This window comes from Lissotriton vulgaris, chromosome 3_1 (assembly GCF_964263255.1).
Source record: "Lissotriton vulgaris chromosome 3_1, aLisVul1.2, whole genome shotgun sequence".
Taxonomy (NCBI): domain Eukaryota; kingdom Metazoa; phylum Chordata; class Amphibia; order Caudata; family Salamandridae; genus Lissotriton; species Lissotriton vulgaris.
The window spans coordinates 743,915,019-743,942,013 of NC_141689.1; positions in this window are offsets into that span (position 1 = coordinate 743,915,019).

Consider the following 26,995-nt stretch of genomic DNA (forward strand, 5'->3'; position numbering starts at 1 on the left):
TATGTAGGGGATACTGGTTAGGAAAACGCTGGGGGATCTACGCAAGCCATACCTTCCTGGACTCCCCAGGGTGTTTAGTTTTCAGAAATGTGTGGGTTTGGTAGGTTTCCCTAGATGGCTGCCAAGCCCTGGGCCAAACACCCAGCCCCCACCCTTGCTAAATCAGGTAATTTTGTGATATTAATTCTGTTGTGGATGTATGACGTTACAACACATAATATTACAACGCATGATTTTGCAACGCAATTTTTACATCACAAAATGTATTATTTTGCATGTTTATACAATGCATACTATTACAATGCAATAGTATAGAATTACATGAAAAGTACCATTACAACAAACTTCAAAACAACGCATGCTATTACATTGCATATTTTTTTTTCCTATGTATAATAAACCCCTGGAACGGGATGCAGGGAAAATAGGGGTTTTGGGTGGGGAAGTATATTAAATTGTGGGTTAAAAAAATGAACACTCGAGAAGTAAACAAAAAAATACTGGGGTATTAAAATTAATACTCCAGTTAAACAATGTAAACTCATTAATTTAATTATAAGTTAACTCATACTATTACAGGCCATATTTTTTGTGAATGCATAATAAACCCCTGGAACTGGATGCATGGAAAATAGGGGTTTTGGGTGGGGGAGTGTATTAAAATGTTTAAAAAAATTAACTACAGAAGAGTTTATAAATTCATACTTTGGTACTAAAATAAATACTTGAGTTAAAAAAAATAATACTAAGTAATTTAATTCAAGTTTAGAAAAATTTTAAATAAAAAAAATATATATATTTAAAATCTATCCTCATTAACCCCTTGTATGCTGATGACGAACCCCAGCCGTCATGCACTACGGTGCTCGTGTGCTGATGACGGCTGGGGTTTGTCATGGCCCGCCCCTGTTCGTTTGTTTACCGTACAGCGGCGGAAACGGGCCAGCAGCGAAGGGGTTAAAACAAGCCAAGAACACGATTATTTTCAGAAAGTAAACAAACAAACCACCATTTTGTAAATCACAGATGCTTCAGTCCTACAACACTTTCAATGAAATGGACTTGTACCTAGGTTGACAAAATAGAGGACAAAACATACACTAGAAAATAATACCGGACATTAACATGGTCAAAAATGTAATTATTGTTTTACACAGCGTATAATAACGAAAAAAACTAAGCACAAAATATATTTTCTATACACTTGTTGTATCACAAAAATCATATAAAAAGAGCCATCCATCATTTTAAATTCAGTGGTTACCTGACTACCACACACTTTCTGCTGCCTTAGATTGTGACTTCAAAAATAATTTAAAACACTATACTAAGTAAGTATCATTTTTAGGAAAGCTAAATTTAAAAGAAATATACTAAAATATATATTGTTTTGCAGAAAATTTACTGAAATATGGTGAAGTTGGATTTAGTGACTAACATTGTTTTTGCGGCCAAATTAGCAAAGTAAGTGAATTTTTAATAATATTTTTTTAACACTATTTTATAAAATCCAAAAACATATCAAGATCATTAGAAATCTTTTTTCACTTATAATTTCTTTTAAATGTACTGAATATAAATTAATAATTACTTTAGTTACTCGAAAGGGTGACTGCCTGTGGGAAAATGCTGGATAGTGGTGGGGTTGTAAATTACTATTCCTACTACAAAGGGTACCTGCTCAGGGAAAATTCTGGATAATGATGCGGATATACTTACTATGTCTACTCCAAAGGGTGCTTGCCTCATGAAAATCACAGGATAGTGGTAGTGTTAAAAAAAGAGTATTCCTACTCCCAAGCGTGCCTGCCACTGTAAAAATGCTGGATAGTGGTGGGGTTGTAAATTACTATTCCTACTCCAAAGTATTCCTTTCCCTCAGGAAAAATGCTGGATAGTTGTGGGGGTGTAAATTACTATTCCTACTCCAAAGTGTGCCTGCCTCAGGGAAAATGCTGGATAGTGGTGGGGTTGTAAATTACTATTCCTACTCCAAAGGGTGCCTGCCTCTGAGAAAAACACTGGATTGTGGTAGGGTTAAAATTTCTATTCCTACACCAAAGGGTGTCTGCCTCTAGGAAATCGCTTGATTGTTGTAGGGTTAAAATTACTAATCCTAAAACAAAGGGTGGCTGCCTCTGGGAAAACGCAGGATAGTGGTAGTGGTAAAATTACTATTCCTACTCAAAGTGTGCCTGCCTCAGGGAAAATGCTGGATAGTGGTATGGTTGTAAATTACTATTCCTACTCCAAAGTGTGCCTGCCTCAGGGAAAATTCTGGATAGTGGTGGGGTTGTAAATTACTATTCCTACTCCAAAGTGTGCCTGCCTCAGGGAAAATGCTGGATAGTGGAGGAGTTGTAAATTACTATTCCTACTCCAAAGGGTGCCTGCCTCTGGGAAAACACTGGATAGTGGTGGGGTTGTAAATTACTATTCCTACTCCAAAGGGTGCGTGCCCTCGGGAAAACGCAGGATAGTGTTAGGGTAAAAATTACTATTCCTACACCAAAGGGTGCCTGCCTCAGGTAAAATGCTGGATAATGGTGGGGTTGTAAATTACTATTCCTAATCCAAAGGGAGCCTGCTTCTGGAAAAATGCTGGATAGTGCTGGGGTTGTAAATTACTATTCCTACTCCAAAGGGTAAACGCTGGATAGTGTTAGGGTTAAAATTACTATTCCTGCACAAAATGGTGCCTGTCGCTGTGAAAATGCAACACAGTGGTGGGGTTAAAATGACTATTCATTAAAAATGTTATGGCTATGCCTTGTTATAAACAAAATAATGTTTACATTTTTAAAAAAGTATTGTTCACAAATATGTAATTTTTACATCATGTTATGCTATACACAGAAAACAACTCACAGAAAACAGTCTGGAAAACCAACGGCGATATTATGTATTAGATCCCATAAATCATCCATATTACATTATTACAGGTAAATGCAAAATGCAAAACTAGTGTTCCATGCCTCAGGGTAAACGCTGGATAGTGCTGCTATTTAAAAAAATATTACAACTACAAAGTCTGCTTGCCTCAGTGAATGTGCATTTCATTTTAAGAGCTATAATAACAAGTACTTTTCCATTATGTCAAATGTTTGTAAAATAAACCTTTGCTTTTTATATTAATATGTATTTTGTATGTAAATTGTTCTCCATGTTTTAATCTCCCCAGATAACAATAAGAAAACCCACAGCCCAACTGTTTTGAAAAATATTGAATATCTCCAAACAAACCACCTGAAATATTTATTAAAAGGTAAATAATTATTACAAACTAACCTAAATACACCTCAAAATTGAAATATATACAGTGAATCTGATTTTCAAAATACAACTGTGCCTGCCTCTGTTAAATCCTTTTACATTTAGATTCTAATTTTTTATTCAAAAGCAAGTTACAATAACCATTCTTTTTGTATTCGATTTTCAGGTATAATTCCAAGCTTTCAAAGCCAAACAATAACAATATTTTCTATTCTCATTTTGCAGCACATTCTTAATTCAAATTTTAGAAAAAGAAGCAGTTTCATTTTGTGACAATCCTTAAACGGTAAGAGATTTTTTAAATATATACTTAATCACAGAATCAATTATTTTTCTCCCCAGAAATAAACATTCTATTTATAAGTATTTGAAAAAATCCTTACTTTCTTCTCTTCCAGATAAAACAGGCCTAGAAAAAAACCTTGATAGGTATTAATAATTTAAACTATTCTTAAAGTTAATAGCATACCAATCTCTTCCAAAAGTTTTTTTTTAACTAAAATAGTCCTCTCTCAAATATTAGCTACAAATGTAATCACACTTTTTTATCATACTTGAAAATGCATTTAGTTAAAGCATTCATGTCTTTTCATAATGTTTAACAAAGTCTTTTACTCTTCAGCACAGGTAAAGTCTAAAAATGTATAAAAAAGTACATTTTTTTTTCTTTTTCTTGTCATTAAAGTGAATGTCTTCATAACCAGAAGCAAGATACACAACCTCCAGCAGGGGAAACAGACTTCTTAAACATAGTAAGTATATTTATTGTAAGGAGAGGCTTACTGAACCCAGGTCTCATTGGAAGTGTGTGCAATACTACTCATCCCATTGCAAAGGCAGAGTGGTTACTCTTGGTGACTCTGTTTTAAAAACCACAGATCATAACCACTCTGCCTCTGCTATGGTGATAGAAGTTCATGAAACAATTAATGAGATTAAAGAAATAGCATCTACCTCGAATGAACCCTGTGGTGCAATTTTGAGGGGGGTAGCCCAACACGTTCCAACACATGTTGCCAGCAGTATACCCAATATTCCTAATCTGAGACGTATAGTTCAACATCAAAAACAGGCAAGTAACCCTCAAAGAATAAATCCCCAAACCTTTTCTGATATCATAATTCCACCTGAACTGTTTCTTACCATTTCTAAAGAACGTTTCCTTTTGTATGACAATAAAAACCATCAGAAGAGAATCCTAATCTTTAGGACACCACATAATCTTGTTAGGTTAGAGAACAGTGATATTTGGATGATGGATGGATGGATGGATGATGGATGGTACGTTTAAAAGCACGCCCCATACATTCATCCAAATATACACCATTCAGGCCCACATTAACAACACCGTAGTCCCCTTAGTTTACAGTTTGCTACTGGATAAACAATCCTCAATTTACACTTAGCTTTTATAAGTGGTAAAATCAAAAACATCTAACAAAACTCCTAGAAAAGTAATTATGGATTTTGAATTTGCAATGATATACTATTACCAAAATGTACACATATACCCAAATTCAAGGATGTTTTTTTCACTTTTCCCAGGTGTACTGGCGTAAAATACAAAAAACATCCTTAGTTGAAGATTATGGGGCTCATTTGTATAGTGGGCGGATCGCCACCGCCCGTATGGCGGTGGCGATCCAGCCGCTAAAAACCACCGCCCGCACCCAAATTCCCCCTGTCAGTTTACCATGGCGGGGGGGACCCTGGCAGATGTAAAGACCGTCTTCCGGTATTCCGCCCGGTCGCTGAGTCGACCGGGCAGAAAAGCAGCTAATATGGTGGTGGTGTCTGGCAGACACCGCCATCCATATTAACATGTTTGCGGGGACGTGCCTTTCTGTGGCGGTGTTGGGCAGGCGGTTTCTGTAATTAGGGGCCTGTTGCGGGCCCCCAGGGACCCAAGCGGGTGGAGGGTGCACATGGGGGGTTCCTATGGTACCCACTACAGCCTGCCATGTTGTGCATGGAACATTTTTGAAATTTACTGATTGGTATATTCTAGATACCAATCAGTAAGTTTAAAAAATGTTTATTCTTTTTTATTCAAGTATTCAATAATTCATATATTTTTATTATTTATTAAATTATTCAGTATTCATTTTTTGCCAGGGATTTCATATGATTCATTTCTTATTACAAAATTCTAAATATCAATACCTGAGTATAATTTTTTTAAATAAATTAATGTTCTATGGTATAACATTTATCCATAATTCATAACATTAAAACCTGATTGATATTTAAAAACATAATGCGTTACCTTATTTTAAATATATTAAAAAAATTTAATAAATCCCCAATAAATAAATCAGTATTCATTTTAATGCCCGAGTATTGATTTGACTCATTTTTTAAAATATTAATACCTATTTTTTTAAACATTTCGACAGGTATTACAATCTTCTAAATAATATTATTTAAAAAGCTCAGTATTTAAAAAAATTAACATTAGCTTAATCTATAAATAAAACAATAATACATTTTAAATAAATCACCAATAAATACTTAAAAATACTTACCCATAAATGTTTTGCAATAGCATGCGTAGTAAAAGCATCTGCACTGTAATAACATGTGATTTAAAAACATGCGTTGTAAAAGTTGTGTTGCAATGGAATTGCGATGTAATACCCGCGTTGTTATGGATGTTTCCCTTCTGATGTCTCCACAATACATTTTGGGCTCTTGCCTGTCACAGGTACTTGACCCACACACATGAGTGAGGTACCATTTTTATCGGGAGACCTGGCGGAACGCTGAGTGATAGGAAATTTGTGTCAGATCAATGATACTACAACTTTTCCACACAGAAATGTGGGGAAAAAATGATTTTCTCAGCTAAATTTGAGCTTTGCAGAGGATTCTGGGTAGGTCCACACAAACCATACCTCCCTGAGCTCCCCTGTGTGTGTCTAGTTTTCAAAGATGTCTGGGTTTGGTAGGTTTACCTAGATGTCTGCCGAGCGCGGGTCCAAAAACCCAGGTAAGCCCCTCTGCAAAACCAGGTAATTTTGTGATTTGCTATTTTGGGCCCTTCCCTCCTGCCAGCACTTGGCCCACCCACACAAGTAAGGTACTATTTTCATTGGGAGAATGCGGGGAGGGTGGATGTTTGTGGACCCATTCAGATTCCAGAAATTTCCATCACAAAAATGTGGGGGAAAGTGTTTTTTTTTAAAGTTTGAGGTTAGCAAGGGATTCTGGGTAACAGAACCTGATGTGAGCTACACAAGTCACCCCATCCTGGATTCCCTTGGGTGCCTTGTTTTGAAAAATGTATAGGTTTGCTAGGTTTTCCTAGTTGCCAGCAGAGCTAGGGCTCTAAATCCACAGCAAGGCACTTTGCGAAAAAAAGGTCAGTTTTCACTGTAAAAATGTGGTGTGTTCTCATTGTGTCTTGGGTCGTTTCCTGTTGCGGGCACTAGGCCTACCCACACAAGTGAGGTACCATTTGTATCAGGAGCCTTTGGGAAATTCAGGGTGGGTGGGAGTTTGTGGATGGATCCGCGCATATTACAGAACTTTCCATCACAGAATTGTGAGGTTTGCACCCCCTCCTTGATTCCCCTGGGTGTCTAGTTTTCAAAAATATATAGGTTTGCTAGCTAGGTTTCCCTAGGTGCCAGCAGGGCTAGGGTTAAAAATCCACTGATAGGCACCTTGAAAGAAAAGGCTCAGTTTTCACTTTTAAAAATGTTTGGCCTGTTTCCTCCTGTTGTGGGCACTAGGCCTACCCACACAAGTGAGGTACTATTTTATCAGAAGACTTTGGGGAATGTGTGTGGGTGGAATTTTGTGGATCAATGCAGATTCCAGAACTTTACAGAACGGAAATGTGAGGAAAACGTGTTTTTCTGTGACAAAGTACGATGTTTACAAGGGATTCTGGGTAACAGAACACTGTGAGAGCCACATAAGTCAACCTATCCTGGATTCCTTTAGGTGTCTAGTTTTAAAACATTTATTGGTTTGCCTGGTTTTCCTTGGTGCCGACTGAACTAGCATTCAAAATGCACAGCTAGGCACTTTGCAAAAAATGGGTCTGTTTTCACTGTAAGTCCACATTGCGTTTTGGGCCATTCCCAGTCGCGAGCACTAAGGCTACCCATACATGTGAGGTACCATTTGTATTGGGAGACTTAGGGGAACACAGAATTGTAGAGCAACTGTTACTAACTATTGACTTTTTATGCATTTCTGTCTTCCAAATGTAAGACAATATGTAAAAAAGAAGTCACTTTGAAAAATGTCCTATAATTCAAATGCTAGTATGGGCACCCACAATTTCGGAGATGTGCAAGTAGCTATTGCTTCCAAACTCTATATTTTGTTCTCATTTCGGAAATACATAGGTGTCCTTAATACCTATTTTTCACTCTTTATATTTTACCAAATGAATTGATATATAACCGGTAATCAATGAAAAAACATTGCAAGAAGCAGCTGAGTGATTGGCTCTTGGTTCCTCGGGTTCTAGGTGAACCTAAAAGTCCTATATATCCCCATAACTAGAACTGTCCAGCGAATGGCACGATATATTGCTTTAAAAAATCTGTCAGGTGAAAACGTTGGCACAAATAGCTGTTTTTTTCAACTCATTTTCAATTTTTCTTATTTTCAACCGTTAGGGCCCCATTAGGATATCTGGTGGATCGCCATTGCCATGCGGGCGGTGGCGATGTGCCCGACATCCTTCCCCTCCAGCCACCCATTTCCCCCTGCCATATTACTATAGTGGGGGGGACCACGGCAGACGGAAAGACTGTCTGCCGCTTTTCAACCCAGTCGACATGTCGCCTGGGCGGAAAAGGGCTCTATATGGTGGCGGTGTCTGTTAGACACCGCCACCCATCTTAGGAAGGCAGCGGGAACATGCTTTTCCGTTGTAGCATTGCCACCACGGAAAGGCATGCGGGAATCTCCTGCGAGGGCCCGTTGCAGGCCCCTAGAGATTCTGGGAGGTGGGGGGAGCACATGGGGGGTACCGCATGGTACCCCCCTGCACTTCAATGTACAACGTGGCAGGCACCGCACGGTGCCTGCCACGTGGTGCATTGAATTGCGCGATGTGCATTTTTAGCATTGCGGTGGGCGGTGCTTCCAGCACCGCCCACCGCAATGTTAAAAATGCAAGATGCACCCGCCAGTGTGGCGGGTGCATCCTAATGGCCCCCACTGGACCGCCACCCTTATGGCAAAGTCCACCCGCCATCCTAATGGGCCCCTAAGTTTCTATTAAAAACCCTTGAAGGATCTACACAAATGACCCCTTGCTGAATTTAGAATTAAGGCTACTTTTATGAAATGTTTAGTTATCCAGGGTTCATTATTGCTTGCATACCCATTTCTACCACTAACTGGAAGGAGGTTGAAAGCACAAAAAATTGCAAACATAGTCTATGTCCCCGAAAAATTCCAAAACTGTGTAAAAAAAGGTTTTTTTCTGACAAACGTCTGTCTATTCCTGAAAGCTGGCATTATGGTCATTTCGATTCAGAAAAAGGGGGTGGTAATGGACAGAGCATCTGAATTAAGCAGAATACTCGTACCCAGTCAACAGACTAATTTGCATGTAGCCAGGTTCTGAGCTGGGATGGTGCAGTGAGCTAAAAAATGGTGATGGATTAAGCCCTGATCTATTGACTGGGTACGAGTATTCTGCTTAATTCAGATGCTCTGTCCATCACCACCCCCTTTTCTGAATCGTTTTGTCCATCACAAGCGTGGAAGGGTATGCTCAGATGTGAGTCCCTTGCTCACTGCACGATCAGGATTCAAGCAAGCCGGGCCGAAGACTGAACTAGCATTCAAAATGCACAGCTAGGCACTTTGCAAAAAATGGGTCTGTTTTCACTGTAAAAATGTTGTGTGGCCACGTTGCGTTTTGGGCCATTCCCTGTCGCGAGCACTAAGGCTACCCATACATGTGAGGTACCATTTGTATTGGGAGACTTAGGGGAACACAGAATTGTAGAGCAACTGTTACTAACTATTGACTTTTTATGCATTTCTGTCTTCCAAATGTAAGACAATATGTAAAAAAGAAGTCACTTTGAAAAATGTCCTATAATTCAAATGCTAGTATGGGCACCCACAATTTCGGAGATGTGCAAGTAGCTATTGCTTCCAAACTCTATATTTTGTTCTCATTTCGGAAATACATAGGTGTCCTTAATACCTATTTTTCACTCTTTATATTTTACCAAATGAATTGATATATAACCGGTAATCAATGAAAAAACATTGCAAGAAGCAGCTGAGTGATTGGCTCTTGGTTCCTCGGGTTCTAGGTGAACCTAAAAGTCCTATATATCCCCATAACTAGAACTGTCCAGCGAATGGCACGATATATTGCTTTAAAAAATCTGTCAGGTGAAAACGTTGGCACAAATAGCTGTTTTTTTCAACTCATTTTCAATTTTTCTTATTTTCAACCGTTAGGGCCCCATTAGGATATCTGGTGGATCGCCATTGCCATGCGGGCGGTGGCGATGTGCCCGACATCCTTCCCCTCCAGCCACCCATTTCCCCCTGCCATATTACTATAGCGGGGGGGACCACGGCAGACGGAAAGACTGTCTGCCGCTTTTCAACCCAGTCGACATGTCGCCTGGGCGGAAAAGGGCTCTATATGGTGGCGGTGTCTGTTAGACACCGCCACCCATCTTAGGAAGGCAGCGGGAACATGCTTTTCCGTTGTAGCATTGCCACCACGGAAAGGCATGCGGGAATCTCCTGCGAGGGCCCGTTGCAGGCCCCTAGAGATTCTGGGAGGTGGGGGGAGCACATGGGGGGTACCGCATGGTACCCCCCTGCACTTCAATGTACAACGTGGCAGGCACCGCACGGTGCCTGCCACGTGGTGCATTGAATTGCGCGATGTGCATTTTTAGCATTGCGGTGGGCGGTGCTTCCAGCACCGCCCACCGCAATGTTAAAAATGCAAGATGCACCCGCCAGTGTGGCGGGTGCATCCTAATGGCCCCCACTGGACCGCCACCCTTATGGCAAAGTCCACCCGCCATCCTAATGGGCCCCTAAGTTTCTATTAAAAACCCTTGAAGGATCTACACAAATGACCCCTTGCTGAATTTAGAATTAAGGCTACTTTTATGAAATGTTTAGTTATCCAGGGTTCATTATTGCTTGCATACCCATTTCTACCACTAACTGGAAGGAGGTTGAAAGCACAAAAAATTGCAAACATAGTCTATGTCCCCGAAAAATTCCAAAACTGTGTAAAAAAAGGTTTTTTTCTGACAAACGTCTGTCTATTCCTGAAAGCTGGCATTATGGTCATTTCGATTCAGAAAAAGGGGGTGGTAATGGACAGAGCATCTGAATTAAGCAGAATACTCGTACCCAGTCAACAGACTAATTTGCATGTAGCCAGGTTCTGAGCTGGGATGGTGCAGTGAGCTAAAAAATGGTGATGGATTAAGCCCTGATCTATTGACTGGGTACGAGTATTCTGCTTAATTCAGATGCTCTGTCCATCACCACCCCCTTTTCTGAATCGTTTTGTCCATCACAAGCGTGGAAGGGTATGCTCAGATGTGAGTCCCTTGCTCACTGCACGATCAGGATTCAAGCAAGCCGGGCCGAAGACTGAACTAGCATTCAAAATGCACAGCTAGGCACTTTGCAAAAAATGGGTCTGTTTTCACTGTAAAAATGTTGTGTGGCCACGTTGCGTTTTGGGCCATTCCCTGTCGCGAGCACTAAGGCTACCCATACATGTGAGGTACCATTTGTATTGGGAGACTTAGGGGAACACAGAATTGTAGAGCAACTGTTACTAACTATTGACTTTTTATGCATTTCTGTCTTCCAAATGTAAGACAATATGTAAAAAAGAAGTCACTTTGAAAAATGCATACCCTTCCACCACAAGCTTGGAAGGGTATGCTCAGATGTGAGTCCCTTGCTCACTGCACGATCAGGATTCAAGCAAGCCGGGCCGAAGACGGCTGTAATGCCAGAAACTGGTCCCCAGAAGCTTGTTTCCTTTCCAGTAAAATAATTGGCTTGGTAGTTTGGTCTGCCCTGTTCCCATGATGCACTGGGCCAGGGACAGACTAATTTGCATGTAGCCAGGTTCTGAGCTGGGATGGTGCAGTGAGCTAAAAAACGGTGATGGATTAAGCCCTGATCTATTGACTGGGTACGAGTATTCTGCCTAATTCAGATGCTCTGTCCATCACCACCCCCTTTTCTGAATCATTATGGTCATTTCAGCACCACAAACCCTTTGCTGATACCATTTGCAGGGAAAAAAATAGATGCTTTCTTCTGCAGCATTGTTTTACCACTTTTCCTCAAAAAAACTAAATGTTGCCATATTTTGCCTAATTTCTGCGTTCTCTCCAGGGTAATCAACAAACCCTGGGTACCTTAAAATCCATGTTGAAAGTGAAGGGAGCAAATTTGGTGTGCATACCTTAAGTGGAAAAAACGTTACAGGGGCCTAAGTGTGAACTACCCCAAATAGCCAAAAAAAGGCTGAGCACCACGGGGGGAGGCCTAGCAGCAAAGGGGTTAATAAGCGCTTGCACAAAACATTTACATAATTATTTCACATTAATCTTATAAATAGCTTAAACAAAACAATATATATAACAATATTAAACAAAACAATATTATTGATAACATTTATGACATAAAAACACAATGGGGCTGATTACGATGGCAGAAGGCTCTCCACCGTCAGTTGTGCGGTGTCGAGCCTTCCGCCATCGGACGACGATTCTACGCCCGTGGATTATGATGGGGGGGGATATGCACCATGACCGGGACAGGCGCAAAGACCGCCCACCACACTCCGCCACAGGCAATCATTCCAATTGCCTGGCGGAGAATTCATGATGAGTAAAATCACGATGCTGCGCCAAGGAAAGGCTGGTGGGGATTGGTTTTGAGGGCCTGTTTTGGGCCCCCTTTTTGTTGGGGGAGGTTTTGGTGAACCGGGGGGTATCCCATTTCACTGCACTAAGTGGCAAGCACCGCGTAGTGTCTGCCACGAAGAGCAGTGAAATGCACAACATGCATTTTTGGCATTGCAGCCAACAGCACCTGCCACAATGTTAAAGTGCAAGATGCAACCACCCTGGTGGCAGTCGTATCCTAATTTAGAGTGAGGGACTGCCGCATGACTGGTGGGCGCTTCCAATTCCCACTACGATCCGCCCTCCATCGTAATCGGTCTCTGTATTCTTACTATGATAAAATGTCTCTTGATGTCCTGAACACCACAACATTTGAGAAGCAATAGTATCAACCTGTGAAATTCATAAATTGAATTTCAGGTAGAACACCCAATGAAAATGTGCAAAGTCGTTGTTTTCCTTAAATCTTTATGGTTTTCTCACAAAAATACAAAACAAATGCACAGGTCACAATGTCACACATGAGTATGACTTTTTCAATTACCTTGGCTTGCTCGGGTAGTTTGTTTTGAGTCACTCATGAGGAAAAGCTAAGCAAGGAATACATGCACATAAAAAATATTTGTGAGTTGCAAGCATTTGGCACAGAACTTGTGAAGAAAAGCTAAGCGAGTAATCAGTCACACACAACATGCTTGCAAGTTAATTGTGTCACTATTTCAGAATACATGCGAGGAAAGCTAGGGAAATATAAATGTGTATATAAAAAGGTTGTGAGTCACTGGTCATAAGTAAAGTTTGCTAACAAATCTATGTGAGTGGTCAGGTGCTGGAAAAGCACCAAACCCCTCAAACTATAGGTAGGCCAAAAATCCTCAAGACCACAGTCTTGTAATAAACCCATATGCAAGACAACCTGAAAATACTTACTGACATATGCATACTCTTGCTGAGGCTCATAAGTTGCTTAGACATTGGGCTGCTTAAGAGGGTTCCTTAGTCTTCTGTACTCCGAAGCGGTATTTTGGGACACTTTATAAGCTCTTAGCACAGACAGAGACACTTGTCAGGACACTGGCAGTGTTCTGAACAAGAATGTAAGTTATCTTGCTGAGCTTGGGCAAAGGCAAGGTAATCAGGGCCTCTACTGGAAAAAGCAGTGATTATGGAACTGAAAAATCTGCAAGCGAAACTATGAATTACAAACAAGAAGAAGGTACAAGCAGGGAAACAATAGATACACTATATTACATAAAAGTTTGTCTGCTCTTTAGAAGTTACCTCTCTGTAAGGTGATCACATCTTTCAAGAAGGCAAGAGGCAGATTAATCTCACAGAGATTGGGGGGACACCTAGCATCTATAATGGAAAAAGTGCCCAGAATAGATCTCTGTAGTAGAGGCACAATGCCTTTGAAACACCCTGCCACCTTTGGTAACAATGACAATCAATATTACAATGAAAACAGAAAACAGGACAACAGTGAACAGAAAAAGGAACACCAAAACAAAAACTGGGCTCAGGGAAAAGCAAGACTGGAATCAAGGCCAATGACAGAAATAGGAATACTGAAAGCAAGACTAGGATAAATCCTGCAACCTAACAAGGCAATAAGGAAATATGCGAAAAACACAAACACAGAACACATGGCAAGAAGTCTGCATGTAAGAGGCCAATCGTAGGAGCAATAGCTATCATAGGAACATGGACTCAGGAAACAAGAGATTGAAACAGATACTACTAACTAGATAACAACAGGAAAATGTATTCAGGTAATAAGAAAAACAGCAAAGAACAAGCCTAAAAATACAGCAACAGGAACGTGACAAAGCACAAGGAGACACAGTAGACAAGTCATTTGTGAGCCATTGCACTCTGAGCTCACAAGGCTGATAGAGCAGGAGTCTCAGGTTAAGACCACAGGTGCATGGAGTGAGCCAGTTGCAAGGAATAATTAAGGTGCAAAGATTCAGGGACCACCAAAGAAGGGAAGGCTGAACTGGGGCTTTACATTGAAAAAACAGGATAACCAGAAGGCACAAGGCAGGAAATGTGAAAACCTGGAATGGAGTGCATATCGGAGACAAGAGAGAGAAATTCTTAATTCTAGGGAGCAGTACCCAAGAGGACCAAATCACCATTTTGAATTTACAGAGATTTCAAGGCAAGGGTATATAAGGAGTATTCTTTGGGGATAGAGGCAATGGTGCCAATCAGAGAATCTTAAATTTAGCTGTGGAAAATAGATTACTATAATTATCTTGAACTCTGATTACCTCTGAAATAGGATCTGTATTTGTATCAAAAAGTTTAAGTTTTCCTAAGTACTTATACAAATATATTATTCATACACAAAAAGAAATGCAGCGGGTCATCATCTTAAGCCAAAAACGTGCCACAAATAATCTATCTCAATTGCTAATGGTTACTGTCATCACATATTTAATGTAGAAAAAAATGTCACAAAAGGAGCTGGTTTGAATTCTAGATTTCATTTGCAATTTTATATGAGGTTATCAAAATCTAATCCTTCACAATCTCAAACTTCAGGCAACTTTCAATCAACTGAAAATAAATCAATGGTAATTTGCAAAGCGGCAATTCACAAACTAGGAAATATTTTCTGTTGTTTGGTAATGGTTCAAAAACACTTTAGAGGAATTTAGGACTTTGCAAAGTCCCTTGTGAGCTCTGCTTCCATCAAATTTTCACAATGATAAGATTCCTTACGCTTAAGTGAGAACTTAGGGTGTTGTTCCTATGTGAGCCCTTCAAAATATTATTGCCAAAAATCTCAGCATGATTTATAGACTCAAAACAATCCTGCACTCATTAAACAGGGCTCAGTGCTTTTGTAAGATAGCAAACTAGTATCCATTTACAGAGGTGTGCAAGGGGGTATGAGAGATGGGGTCTCAAGTTCACAATCCACTCCTGACATCTTTCTCCCTTGAACTTTGAAAACATGCTTTTTGGGCATTCAAGCTTAAAGCGTAGGGAACCTGGAGGATAGCCAGACTCGTACCTTCAAACTTGGATGTGCTCTTAAGATATCTAACCATACTAGAGAAACCTGTAAAAGATGAAATTGACCTCCCATGTCACAGTACATTCTAGCTATGTCTCTTTGTCTTGGCAATTGGGCTGACTGTTCCAGTGTACCATCTTTTCCAAACTGTAAGCTAAGAATCTACTTACCTAACTTGCTGTGGAATTGCATCTCCTACTTATGGTCCTCAAGGTGAAGGGCATTCATTTCAGGAGACAGGCACTTTTTTTCCAATCTATGAAAATCACAATTGCTTGCTCTGACCTCAGTCTTTCCATTCTCTTATCTCTCTTTACTGGTCTTCTTTTCTCATCTTGCCCATCCCCAATGCTCATGTGCTCACTCCCTAAAACATGGTAAAATTGGCTTGCACCTAATTGGAACATGTCATTTACTTATAAGTCCCTAATAAAGTGGTACTACATGTACCGAGGGCTCATAAATTAAATGCTACTAGTGTGCCTGCTGTACAGATAGTGCCACCCACTTATTTGGCCCTTTTAAACATGTCTAAGGCCAGCCAATGCAGCCTTGTTATACAGTTTTGCCAGGTCTACACTATCCTTTTTGATGCAAAGTAATTCAATACAAATAAGTTACCCCATTAGTAGGCCCAAAGCAGCCCATATGGCAGGGTGCAGCGTATTAAAAAAGTTGGACTCCTAACTTCGTTTTTCGCTACTGCAAGGCTTTCCTCTCCCATAAGATAACATTGGGTTGCCTTACTACAATTAATAAGTTCTTAACGTTCAATTGGAAGTAGGTAGGAAAGTTGAGTTCAGTGCCAAAAGAATTGTAATCCAAAACCTTCTTTAATTGTAGAGTCAGATTTTAAGTCATAATTCTAAAATGTCACTTTTAGAAAGTTGTCATCTTCTTGTCCCAACCATTTGGTGCATGCAGCGGGTATCCTGGGTTTCAAGACTAGCTGTAGCTGCCAGTTTGTCTTTGTGTTAGGCTCCCAGACAGTGAGACAAAGGGGAATTGTGTTCGCAGGATGGCCCATCTCTGACTTTATGAGGGGAGAAGCTGTTACCTGCCACACTTGCACATCACAAAGCCTCTGCCTGAACACCCTCACAAAGGGATTGACACTAGTCGTTTGTGAGTTCAAACTAGGTGGATCCAGGGCAGTGAGGCAAGAAATTCTGAAAACCTCTGGGGGTGGAAACCTCCAGTACGTTCTCCTGCTTCAAAGTGAGCACAAGGTGTAAATAATAGACCCTCAGACCCACCTCTTCAGTACAACACACTGGACCCTGTGGAAGTCCTAGAAGGACTGTTGTGCTACTCTGCAAGAAGGACTGCTACTGTCTTGCCCTGCTGCCTGAATGATAAGGAATGAACCCACATCCTGAACCCACATCCTGAACCCCAGTCCTCCTGATCAGAGCCTCAGGAAAAGAAAAAGTACCAAGCACCTTGAACCAAGCACCTGGACTCTGTCTTCTATGAGTCCTGCCCCAAGGGGTGCCACCCCAGTCCTGAAACCTTGAAGGTGGGCCTTAAGGTACTCCGGCAGCCTATCTGCTGTCCTGTGGTCAGAACCAATGTATGTGATGCATCTCCCCACAGCTCCGCTTAAGAACCTCCGCAGCATGACACATCCTAGACAGCAGACCTCACATTGTAGCACATACTCTTCTCATAATCACTGTTGCACAAGGCATCATCAATGTAGGCCTTCGCATTGCAAGCACCTTGTTGGCAGCATCCTTGTTGATGATGCAGGACTCCACGTTGCAGCCCCACAGCTTCTTCTGATTCACTGTCGCATAACAATTCCTTAATGGATTTTTGTCATTTTGGGCTTGAATAATTTATTCGCTTTTACTCTTTTTTCTAAATTGGAGTGCAATCTTTATTGTGCTTTGTTTTCACTTTAATACTGTTTGAAGTACTACATAAATATTTCACACGTTGCCTCTAAGTTAGGCCTGACTGTTTTTGTGCAAAGCCATTAGAGGATTGAGCACAGGTTAATTTGGCGTTTGCTTGTGTCTCACCCTGACATAGATTGTGGCTGCTGCTTGGGTAGGGGTTTACCTCCTCAACCAGTAATCCAAATTTACAACACATACCAAATCTGGAAAGTCATTCCTGGCAATGTTTTTGTCTTTCGTTGATTTTGATTTGATTTGATTTTGGGTTTTGTAAAGCGCTCAGCTACCCTTAGGCATCCCGGCGCTAATGAACACATCCTGGAAAGGTGGAAGGTCAAGTGAGGGGCGCTCAAGGGAAGAGTAAAGTTGCCAATAGCCACCTCATTCAACTCCGCTGGCACCACATACAGTATAAATTCCAATTAAAGCTGCTGACCCAGGCACACAAAGGTCTTCACAAACCTAGAGTTGTGCTCCTGAGGCGGAAGCCGGGAGCGAGGCACTTATTTTAAAATATTTACTGTCACCGATTTACTTGTGTTATTGTAAAATTTAGATTGTCACAGATTACTTGTGCTTTTTAAATCCACTTACTTGGAACTAGCAGTCAGTCACAGTGGAGCCAGCGCTGATGCTGCACGCAAGATTCCAACTCTCCTTCGCGCCCTCGCCACGAGCAGAGACCACGCCCCCTTTAGGCCACACCCCCTAGCCGACTCCTACAAAAGACGCCGATTCAGGGCGCCAGGCAAAACCTAGAGTTGTGCTCCTGAGGCGGAAGCCGGGAGCGAGACACTTATTTTAAAATATTTACTGTCACCGATTTACTTGTGTTATTTTAAAATTTAGATTGTCACAGATTAGGCAAGCCCGTCTGCGCCCGTCCGTGACCGACCAGGACTAGGGGCTGCACCCCCTATCGGTCTTACCCTGACTCTGCTCACACCTATTCGCTACTCGCGCAGCGAGCTACTAGCCCTTAATAAAGTTAATACGGATACAAAAACTCATCCGTGTATCCAAACTGGCCCTGGCTCATCCTATGGACCCATCTCCTGCCTCGCCTGCCGTTGGTCTAGTATGGGTCAAACCCCAACAGATCACTACACAATCCTCGAAAAGAACCATCTGGCATTGAAATATCTATATTTGAACGCGAGATCCCTACCTAAACACGCCCTGGATATTTGGTATCTACTAACATCCAAAACCCCAGACTTGGTTTTTATCACCGAAACTTGGCTATCCGAAACCAGTGCTCCAGACCTAGCAAATGCCCTTCCCCCCAACTACAAAATCATTACACAAGACAGGCCGGGCCAAAAAAAAGGTGGCGGAGTCGCTGTATTATTCAGGGATCACCTAACTTGCCTCGTCGAATCTACAACCGTCTACCCTGAATATCAGACCTTACCATTCAAAGTACTTTTTGAGGGCCTTACTATCATAGCCGGTGCAGTTATATATAACCCCCCAGGGCAACAAGCCAGTTTAGGCAACGAACTACTGAACCAACTGCTACCACTCTGTCTGAAAAATAAAAACTTTATGGTTGTCGGTGATTTCAACATCCACTACAAAAAAGCGGATGCCCCCGGATCTTCCCAACTGGAATATGACATGGGAATTCTACAACTGAAACAAAGGATAGTGGGCCCCATGCACTCAGCTGGCCACACCTTAGACCTACTATTCACCAACATTGAATCGACCACTATAATAGAAATCCTACCCTTATCCTGGTCTGACCACTCCATGATATCTTTCGCATTCAAACTTCCCGGTAAACCTTTGAAGCCCAAAGCTACCTCTCTCTTCACCAACAGAGCCTGGAGGCTGATTAATGACTCAAATTTTCAAAACTATTTTCTTGAGATAGACACCACACCATCGGATGATTCTCCCGTCTGCAAAGACGTCACCCTATTAGACGACATAATACGGCAAACGCTAGATAAACTAGCCCCCATGCGGGAACTGAGAAAAAAACCACAACTGAGAAATGGTATACCCCCCACCTCAAGAACCTTAAAAAGGAATGCCGAAAAAATTAACATTAATGGAGACAGACGAAAGACAGTGAAGCAAGATCAAACTATGTCTCCAAACGGAAACAATACATCTCAGCCATTAAAGACACAAAAAAAGCGTATTTTACCCAACCCATCCATGAGAACAGCAACTCAGCAAAAGAACTGTTCAGAATAGTGAAGGAGCTTAGCAAACCATCCAGCACCTCACAAAGCCTCGTCCCCTCAATCGAGGCTTGTGAGCGCATCAGCACTTTCTTTTCCGACAAAATCAACAAAATATATTCCACCTTCACTCCCCTAAACACCCTTAGCACGCCGGACAACCCTGGCAAGCATACCATAACACCAGGAAGATGCAATGACCTACCAGACTCAGGCAACGCACCTCTCCTAACTAGTTTTCAACTACTCTCCGAAAAAGAGGTTCTAGCGGTATTAAATACAGTTAAATCTGGATCCCCTTCGGACCCCTGCCCCCACTTGTTGTTCTCCAAAATCGCACCCACGCTTTGCCCCCTTATCACCCAACTCTTCAATAAATCGTTAATCACCGCGTCTTTCCCTGAGGCTTGGAAACACGCCTCCTTGACCCCCCCTTTTGAAGAAAGCAGGATCCAACATCTCTAATCCTGAGAACTACAGACCCATCTCCCAGCTCCCTTATCTCTCCAAAGCCTTGGAGAAACTTGTAAACATACAACTGACCCGGTATCTAGAAAATAACTCTCTCCTGAATCCCTCCCAGACCGGTTTTAGAGCCAACAATAGCACCGAGGCAACGTTGCTGGCAGTGTCTGACAGTATCAGATGCTCCACAGATCAAGGGGGATCGGTGGCACTGATGCTGCTTGACCTGTCAGCGGCGTTTGACACGGTATCCCATGACTGCCTGCTAAACACACTCCTGAGTAAAGGAGTGCAATCAACAGCATTGAATTGGATTCAATCCTTCTTGAGCAATCGTACCCAGGCAGTGCATATGGGTCAGTTCCACTCAAAACCCAACCCCATCGGCTGTGGGGTCCCTCAGGGGGCCTCACTGAGCCCCACTCTTTTCAATGTCTATATTTCATCCCTTGCTGACATTAGAAGGAAGTGGGGCATTGGCATATGCTCTTACGCCGAAGATACACAGCTGATGGTGGCAATGGACGAAGGGCCTGAGACAACAAAAAAAAAGCTACATGATTGTCTCTCCGAGATGGCCCAATGGATGCACAACCACTGCCTAAAACTAAACACTGGCAAATCTGAGATTCTCCTGTTCGGGGGAGCCAAACTTATATGGGACGCCACATGGTGGCCACCCTCATTGGGATTGGCCTCCACTCCAAAACAACACGCGAGGAACCTGGGAATCATCATGGACGACGCCCTGTCCATGAAGGACCATGCCCAATCATTCTGGGGCAAGGGTTTCACTATACTCAAACTTCTTGCAAAGATATTCCCCTGGATACCCCTGGATTGCAGACGCTCAGTCACTCAGGCCCTACTGGTTAGCCGCCTAGACTATGGCAACGCATTATTCGAAGGGATGAACGAACAACTCTTCTCCCGCCTACAGGTCCTACAAAATCCGGCGGCCAAACTGGTCTGCAACAAAGGCAAGCGAGACTCGGCATCGGAATGCCTAAAGAAACTTCACTGGCTACCGATGCGCCAGAGGGCTGCCTTTAAACTACTCAGTCACGCACACAGAGCTCTTCATAAAACTGGCCCTACAATTCTCCAAGTGAAGATCGACTTCTACGTTCCCAATAGGAATCTACGATCGAGTCAATCAGCTTTGGCCAAACCTAAACGCATCTACAAAGTCAGAACAGGTGGCCGCGCCTTCTCTTACCTGGCAGCCAAAAGGTGGAATGATCTACCTTCCGACCTAAGACACACCACAAACTATCTTCAGTTCCGACAAAAACTGAAAACTCACCTCTTTCCTAAAACATAACCCTCCAGCAATGCCTCAGTAGTCTCTCCTGGTTCATAGCGCCGTGATATCCCTTGGGATGAGTGTCACGCTTTATAAATTCCGCAAATAAATAAATAAACAACCAAAGATCCACATGTCATTAACCACCGCCTGAACTTCCACCAACCGTCGAGAAGAGTATGCTCCATTTACCTCTCACTTGCCCATACTCCTCGGATATACTTGAGCAGAAGTGGAGGATGCTCCTTCTCCCACATTGCTCCAAAGACCTGGAATAACCTCCCCACACAACACCAGCCCCTCACCTCACTTTCGGAATTCCCAATGGCCCTTAAGGTCTGGCTGTTCGAATAAGCCTATGGGACCTGCAAGCACCTGCATACCCTATCAGGTGATTAGCTGCAATTTATCAATCCTGATTGATTGATTGATTAATTGAATAGTGGCAATCACTTTAGAGTGCACTGATGCATGAACAATCTACATAATGATAGATAGGCAATCTTGAGACAGTTTGAAGTGACTATTCATATGAGTAATGAAATGGCTTTGATATAGTCATAAATAGCTAGGATGTTCACCCATATCATGAGAAGGCTCATGCAGGATATTGAGGCCAGCAGTGGGGTAATTTATTCTAAGTAATGTATTTGTTGCAAACATGAGCAGTTGGGTTTATTCTTATGCTGCATCTATCAGTCGCTTGCTTATAAAATGCATTTCTCACACATTTTCTGAAGTGTAGATTATAAGTAGTATTGGGGCACTATAATGGAATGGTTGTAGGGCTTCCAAAGCTTATATCCAGGTACCTATAGACATTTAACCAATGCAATGGTCATTCCAACTTCTCTTGGTAGAATTGATTTGAGGTTCTTCCATGGAATTTTGTAGTGTTAGGCCACTTATGCAAATAACCTATTTTGCTTCTAACTTTGAAGGTATTGTGCACTCAAAAGTAGGTAGAATGGTTTGGAAGCACATTTAATGTGTTCATTATACCTCTAGCTCTAGTGCCATATTGTCTTCTGCATCCTAACTCATTGTAGCCTGTCGCTTAGCTTTTTGGACAGGATAGTATAACAACATTGCAATAATCCAGTCATGCGAACACCATGGTTCAGCATGAGACAGCACATAGCAGAGCAGGGATAGTTGAATTTGGTCACCTGTGCAGAAGAGTCAAGCATGGCAGCATCTTATTTGGTTAGTGCAGGCATCATCCAGGACGAACTTTCCTACCCAGAGCAAAGTGCCGTCAAGCCAAGGAGGAGACCTGTGCTCCCTGAGGGCGACCAGCTTAATCAAGCCCTAGTTAGAGGTTCATGAAGCCCGGTGACTGGCCCTCAAGGCTAGAGTTCCAGGAACTAGCCTTTCCTACTCTGTTCAGGTTACTGCCAGACCACTGAGGGGTCTTGTTATAATACTCTGGGACATCACGCTTGTGGTATTCCATGACTTGATGTCATTTGGAATCACCTTATGTCATTTAGAATTATTCTTAGTCATGTAGAATGTTTTGGCTTGATTGAGACTGTTTTTCTGTGGAGTTGATGCTGTGAGGACTTCTCCTCCCACTTGTGGTTGTAAAGCTGTTTCTCTAGAATAAATCTTCTTGGAACCTACATTCTGTGTAGTGGAGTTACTACATAATTACTGGTGACGATTGGGGATCCAGATTTCAGAAGAAAACAGCGTTCACTTCTTTTTCTTTTGGATTGGGCATGACTTTCATTTTTTTTTTCTTCCCAACTAAAGGAAAACTTTGTTTCTTCAATTGCGTGAAGTTTCTCTGCGATGTATCTTTGAATTTTACCAAGGGAACCTGTTTGCTCGACAAACGTAAGTTTGTTCTCTTATTTACTACCTTTAAACTCTAAACCTGGGTCTACACGATATTTATTGCCTTTTCGACCGCATTCATCGAGCGGTCTTCTTCCAGGCATTGCTGATCCCAAATTACAAATTGTAGACTTGTTTCGTTTATTGCCTGCGCTTTTCCCTGATTGTTTACATTTGAAGAAACTCACCTCGAGCCTCCCACAGTTCGTTTACTCCTCGGACTGCTCACGGGGCATTGCTCGAGCTTCCCGCACTTCGTTCACTCCTCGGACTGCTTACACGGCATTGTATTCTGGGATACCCGCGTCATCGCGCATGATAAGACGCTCATTGCGGCCATCTTGGTAAAGGTTGAAGCTAAAACTTCGTATTTACTTTGAATCAATCGACGAAGGAAATGTTTACTTTCAACAATACACAATTTTGCTATCTTTATTTAATATGCTTCACTGCAAATATCCACGGCGATTTAAAGAGAGAAAACTTCGTTTCAGCAAATCGATAACTACGGTGATTTGCACACCAATTGTATTATGATTTTTACCTTTCATTTTATATTTATTTACTTATTCATATTGTTTCAATATTAACCTTTATTTACAGAATGTCTAATATTGCTGCACCTCCTCATTTTCTTCAAGTTGCAGGTGATCCTTCCAAAGAATGGGATCTCTGGTACCCCATGATTATTGCATATGTAGAGGTATTAGAAAAAGATGGTTGTTCTGCAAAAAGAAAACTTGCTCTTTTGAGACATTGTCTTGGGGGTGCTGGGATTAAAGAATTTGATAATTTACCACCCTTAGAGGATGCTGGTGACATGGATGTTTTTGATAAAGCTGCCAAACAAATGAAGATTTGCTTTGGTAGAAGAATAAATACTGTAATGGAAAGATTCAAATTCTATTCTCGTGAGCAGAAACCTGACGAAACAATTGAAGATTACGTTGCAGCATTAAGTTCACTTGCTTGCACCTGTGCTTTTGAGACTATATCTTACGAACAAGGTCTTAGGGATCAAATAATGATGAAGACTAAAAGCAAAAAGATCCAAGAAAGACTTTGGTTAGGGACTGAAACCACATTATCTGCAGTAGTGAATATAGCAAAAGGTATAGAACACTCTGAAATATTTGTGTCTGAAATTAGGGGGAAAAATCAGAAAACACATGTTCCTGATGTTGAAGTGGCTATTGTTAAAAATCAACCTACTTTGAGTTTTTCCAGTAGTAAAACTAATTTCAAAAAAGAATACGTAAAGAATGCCAATGATAATAGGAATTTTGTTAAGAAGAGTACAATATTTTGCTATAGATGTGGAAGTTCCAACCATGTAGGCAATTACAGAGGTTGTCCTGCTTGGGACAAAATCTGCGTAAAGTGCAAGAAAAAAGGGCATTTTGGTAATGTATGCAGGTCAGGTCAGAAAATCAACTATATATCTCCTGAAGAAGAAGAGGTTCTCAATAGTTTGAACTGTATACTTTCCGTTGATGAGTGTGTTCAACAGAATTTTCCTTCTTGTACAATCCTTATGGATGATAAACCTGTTGAAGTCTTTGTTGATTCTTGTGCATGGTACACCATCATTAGTAAGAACATTTTTGAACAATTGTGGGACCAAAGAGAATTATTAAGTCCAGATATATATCCTGGTGGGTACACAGGTCAAAAGATTGCTCTAGAGGGTTTTTTCTGGGCTAAGCTATCTTTTAAGAATTGGGATATCAAGGGAAAAGTTTATGTTTCTACTAAAGGTGTATCTATTCTCGGTTGGCCTCATCAACGTGGTTTGGGAATCAAATTGGACCCTAATGCTAATCCTCCATTTTATGTTGGTGAGCCCCGCTTTCAGAAGTTAACAACTGATTCTATGGTGAATTTAACTATAGATGTATCCAACAGTAATTTCACTAAGATGGTCCTTGAAAAGTTTCCTGAAATTTTTAACGACAAGTTAGGGAAATACGTTGATTTTAAACACAAAATCATTTTGAATGATAATGCCTTTCCTGTTAGACACAGAGTAAGAAATGTTCCTCTAGCTTATAGGCCTAAATTAAAAGAAATGTTAGATGATTTAGTCAAAAGGAACATAATTGAACCTATTGAATCCTCCCCTTGGGTTTCACCCATTGTGACTTCTCTTAAGAGCTCATGCGAACTCCGCTTATGTGCGGATCTTCGCAGCCTTAACAAAGAAATATGGATAGACAAACACCCTTTACCAAACATACACAAGCTAATTTCTGCATTATCTGGTGCTACTGCGTTTTCTTCCCTTGATTTGGCCAGCGCCTACCACCAAGTGGAGTTACATGAGGACTCCAGGAAGTTAACTGCATTTGTCACTCCAGAAGGGATGTTCCAATATTTGTGCATGCCTTTTGGTTCGGCGAGTGCAGCCTCTGTTTTCCAGCGTCTTATGAAAGAATTATTAATGGAATGCAAAGGGGCTATAGCTTTCCAGGATGACATTTTGATTTTTGGGAAAGACTGCATTGAACATGATGAGAACTTAGTTTCTGTCTTGGAGAAAGTTAGATCTAAGGGTCTTACATTAAAATTTACCAAGTGCAAATTTAGACAGGATAAAGTTGAGTACCTTGGTCATGAAATTTCTAAGAATGGTATCAAACCCATGGTCAACCATGTTCAGAGTATTGTAAATGCACCTGCACCTAAATCAAAAGAACAATTGCTTTCTTTTTTAGGCTTGACTGAATTCTATGGTAAATTTGTAAAAAAATACTCAGACATTGTACATCCTTTGAGGATCTTACAAAAAAAAAATGCTAAATTTGAGTGGAGCAAAGAACAACAAGATTCTTTTGAAATTTTGAAACATAAAATTAGTGAGGCTCCATTTTTGAAGCCATATTCAGTAGGTAAGGAGTGCATTGTCTATGTTGATGCTAGCAATGTTGGTTTAGGTGCTGTATTAATGCAAAAAGACAAATCTGGTGAGTTTGTTGCGTCTTATGCCTCTAGAGCTATACGTGACGCTGAAAAGAATTACTCAACTATTGAGAGAGAGTTACTTGCTTGTACTTGGGCATCTCAGCACTTTAGACAATTTCTGTGGGGAACAAAATTCTCTTTGAGAACTGATCACAAACCATTGATCACTATGTTGTCTGCTGGTGGTGGAAGAGTACTTACTGCTCGTTTAGCAAGGTTAGCGGCCAAATTACAGGAATATCGTTGTGAGGTTGTGTATGTCCCAGGACGTTTGAATGTTCATGCTGATTGTATGTCACGTTTCCCTGCAAGCGTAACTGTTGGTAAAAGTGTTGATTGCGATGTTGCATACTCGTTTGCAGATGTTAATGTTATCTTAGGTCAAGAGGGTTCTTTGGTCTTTTCCGAGGAAGACTGGTTTGAAGCTATGAAAAACGATGATGTTTTGAACCAGGTTAAACAGTTCTTGATTAAAGGTTGGCTAATGTTGTCCAAGGACATTATTGTCAGATCTGATAAAATCATCCCTCCCTTGAAACTAAGGGAAACAATTTGCAAGTTGGCACATGAAGGACACATGGGGATGTCCACTACTAAAAGGAGAATTAGGGAACATTACTGGTGGCCTGGCGTCAATGCTATGGTGGATAATTGGGTCAGGAATTGTTCTCCTTGCTCACTGAGTGACAATTCTGTGAAGATTGTGTCCGTTGACACGACTCCCATTGAATATGCCAACGGTCCTTGGCGTAGACTAGCTATTGACATTATCGGACCTTTCAGTTATCAGTCTGGAAAAGAATTGTTTGCTTTGGTCCTTATTGACTACTTCTCTAAATGGCCTGAACTGAAGATTGTTGAGAGAACTTCTTCGGCGCATGTCATTGAATTTCTTGATGAAATTTTTGCAAGAGAAGGTCTACCGGAAGAACTTATTTCAGACAATGGCCCACATTTCATTAGTAACGAATTCGAAGATTTTCTCAGTAATTGTGGAATTGTACATAAAAGAACTTCGAATTATTTTCCACAAGCCAATGGCCAAGTTGAGAGGTTCAACAGAGTCATCAAGGAATCTTGCCAGTTGGCTGTGAAAAGTGGTTTGAAGTGGAAGAAGGCTCTTCAGGCGA